The following is a 3628-nucleotide window of genomic DNA, read 5'->3' on the forward strand; positions in this document are numbered from 1 at the left end:
CTCTGACTGCCATCTAGTGGCCAGTCTTTCATTGAGGGAACAAGGTAAAGGGAGGAGACTACTACTACTACTCACCTGCAGATCTCCATCATCGTCCTTTGTCTCCTCTGGGTCGGTGCAGCGTGTGTTGCTGCCGAGTCTCCTTTGTTTGGATTGTTTGTGGTTCTCTGAGTAAGTTTCCTTCTGGACTATGCATTGTTACTTAGCCTATTATCTTTATGCTGAGTATGTTGCTGCAGTCTGTTTAGGTTGTTTTATTGTTATTAGGAGGCAGATGGTTCCTCAGACGGCATCTTCAGCTTCATAAATGATTAGCTCCCTTGGTAAAGTGGAACCAGGTTTGTGGACCTCAATTCCTGGGCTATTACCATTTATCCTCAGGATTTCTGGTTTTTATTTAATTTTAAACACTATCTAATGTATCTTTTAATTTTATATTGAATAGGGATAAGTTCATTGATGGTTTTTGAATCTTTACAAGGAAATTGTTAATGATGTTTCACTCTAATCTAATCTCCTTTTTTCTTTCACGGTGCTACAGCAGACAATAAAACAAAGCACCCGTTTGAGCCTCCCCGCTTCATTCATTGAATCCAAGGGTCTGCTACAAATGATATTAAAGAGAAATAAAGTTCACACACTAACGTAAAGTCACAAAGTAACGGCGGGATGTGTCTATAATCCAATAACATAGAAAAGACACCAGACTGAACTGTAACTTATATACAGTATATATTAGTGGAGTGTCTCTGTGCTGCTGCTGTTTCTTTAAATCTCTTAGTTCACTGTTTCTACATGGTGTCAGGTGTCACCTGTTCATACAGGTACAACAGAGATCCAACAGCAAATCATTTTACTGTACAAAGGGACTTCCCCTTTTAGACAAACTGTAAAAACGGGTCATTTGCCTTGCCCCTCCCCCGCCCGCCACCATGAACTTTGAACATGATTTCCTGTAAACACAGAAGGAGGAAGAGAAACAGTTCAGACGCCATTTTAGAGAGAACGGAGCAGGAGGAGAGAAACTGAAGTCTGAGACAAGTGAGTGTTAACACAACATTATTATTGTTGTTGTTACTCCTGTCTGTCTGTCTGTATTCAGGGTAGCTAACTATTTCCTTTCAGACTGCAAGACAAACTCTGCTTCTCCTAAAATGTCAAAAAACAAAACAAAACAAGAAAACAAATGGTCAAATATGAACTTTTGTGTTTACATTTAATGACCTAAAATGTGTTGGAAAAAAAAAAGTGAAACCCGACGAGTTTGTTCAGAATCAGCTCCGTATGGTCCGTATTGGGGATGAAGGTCATTAACATTAGACTATAGCCAATGATTCAGATTCAGATATATTATTATTTATAAAAAATATATATAATATACAAGAACAGTTTAAAAACAGATGTAGATGATGCACAGCACACATGAAGGGAAATCCCAACGAAGCAAAAAAAAAAAATGCTTATAGATAGGGGACCCAACAACAGCTGTTCAAACGTATTAATATATTTGGGAATTTCATCAGGAAGCTACAGCAGTCTTTATATAGTTTATAGTTATTAGCAGTGAGGTGAATATATATTTTGTGAGGATTTTGGTTTGGGGATTGTTCTGTTGTTCTTAGATTGGGAACTAGGCTACCGTCTGTTGTGTGGTTGGGCCGTAGTGTTTTTCTGGTTTAGACTGGGTGGAGCGATAAGGTGAGTCAGTCAGGTGAGTGTAATGACGGTGCCAACACGGGTGTTTGTTCTCAAAGTTCTCCTGAAGAAGTTGTCTCCGTGCTGTTGCGACCCAAAACATAAAAACAAAACATTTAACTGGAAGAACTGGAAATGGGAAAAACTAACAACATAAAATTAACATAAAACCCCAAATAGTAAAAAATTGGAAACATTGAATTAAAAGCAAAATATGAATAAATGAAAGTACAGGGATATATATACAGTATATATATATAGCCTATAAATATAATGAAATAAAAACTAGACTAAAATAGAGCATAAATATGAATTTTAAAGCATGAAATATTGATTTGTATTAAAACAATTAAGAGGACTTACAGTGATTAAGATTTCAAGTTGTTTAAAAGGGCTCAGCCATAGACACATAGAAATGTTTTTAACCTGGATTTAAAAGTGCTTAAAGTTGGGGCTGATTGCAGTTCTTCTGGTAGACAAAACCCTGTGTAGTGGGTACAGTAAACTGAAATATTATTGCATTCAGTGAGTATCACATAGACTACACCAGTGTCTTTACTGTCTCTGACCTTTGAGCTCCAGCGGCGGAACGAGAGTCGTAGAGGTGAGCTGTCACCTGAACACAAAGCTGCTCTTGTAAGAGAAAAATAAAGTCCTGTTATAACAGAGTAACAGAAGGATCTGAGCAGCCAATCACAAGGTCAGAAACACCATGTGGGATGTGTCCATAACTAATCCAGTAATATTTATGATAGATCAGACACAGAATAGACTGGAATGTAACTTAGTGGAGAGTCTCTGTGCTGCTCCTGTTTCTTTAAATCTCTCTCTCAGTTGACTGTTTGTACATGGTGTCATTTCTCCATACAGGTGTAATACCGACAGATACACAGCAGGTGGCGCCACTTGACCGGGCAACAGACTGTGGAACACCATGAATGACTCGTGATATCCTGTAAATGCAGAGCTGAGGAAGTGAAAGTAAATATGTTCAGACGCCATTTCAGAGTGAACGGAGCAGAAGGAGAGAAACTGAAGTCAGAGTAAAGTGAGTATTAACACAACATTATTATTATTATTTGTATTTGTTATCATTATTGTTGTTGTTGTTGTTGTTGTTGTTGTTGTTGTTGTTGTTGTTGTTGTTGTTGTTGTAGTAGTAGTTGTTGAAGCATCAGAGTCAGTTTGTCTGTGTGGACTGTGGAGAGAAAAAGAGTCAGTCGTAGTCCGTACAGACGTCAGCACATTGTCTCAGTTTGACCTCGACTGTAAACTTCTTCAGATTCAGAACAAACATCGACTTGAACTCAAGGACCTGAGAAAACTTCAGAGGTCAAAGGTCAAAGGTCAAAGGTCGTGGTGAGTGGATAAACATGGATTTAATGTGAAAGGACTCTGAGTGGTGGAGGTCAACAACTGTGAGACAGTGATGATAGTTTGTCCTCAGTGTATTTGTGTGTGACAGGTGATCAGACTGTGTGTGTTTCTGGTTTCCCTCTCAGACCGACTGAAGTCCTGAAGATGGGTGTTAATGTGGAGGAAGAGGAGGACGGACCAGAGTCTCCAGGGTCCATCTGTCTGTCTATGAAGAGTGACTGGTCCAAACCTGAACCTGAAAACTTCAGACCTGAACCTCCAGACTCACAGTAAGAAACCTGATACTAACCCAAACCTCCTAACTGTCTCTAACAGAGCTGAGTGTGTTGAGCTGCAACATCACTGAACAGGAAATAACTCTGTGTGTGTTGTGGCCCTAAACAACCTAGAATGTATTTGTCAGCTGACCCAGTGGGTCCAGATGCTGAGCATTGTCGGTGTTGTAACAGCCAGAGTATAACAGTGCACTACCAGTTAACGCCACACGGTGGCGCCTCCTTTTGTTCGGTCACTTGTTATCACCTTTCTCCCCTTGTCGACTTCCTTGACTTTAGTA

The 3628-nt window shown here is 39.6% G+C and overlaps 1 long non-coding RNA gene across 1 annotated transcript; it reads left to right on the plus strand.

Annotated features, from left to right (window-relative positions):
- The first annotated feature begins 945 nt into the window (after positions 1–945).
- On the plus strand, positions 946–3341 carry LOC146963184 (uncharacterized). Its single transcript, XR_015034744.1, has 3 exons — positions 946–1041; positions 2566–2743; positions 3198–3341. It is a non-coding gene; the product is annotated as an uncharacterized LOC146963184 (long non-coding RNA).
- Positions 3342–3628: the final 287 nt, after the last annotated feature.

Source organism: Trachurus japonicus, chromosome 22 (genome assembly GCF_045865225.1).
Source record: "Trachurus japonicus isolate A0001 chromosome 22, Traja_1.0".
Lineage (NCBI taxonomy): Eukaryota > Metazoa > Chordata > Actinopteri > Carangiformes > Carangidae > Trachurus > Trachurus japonicus.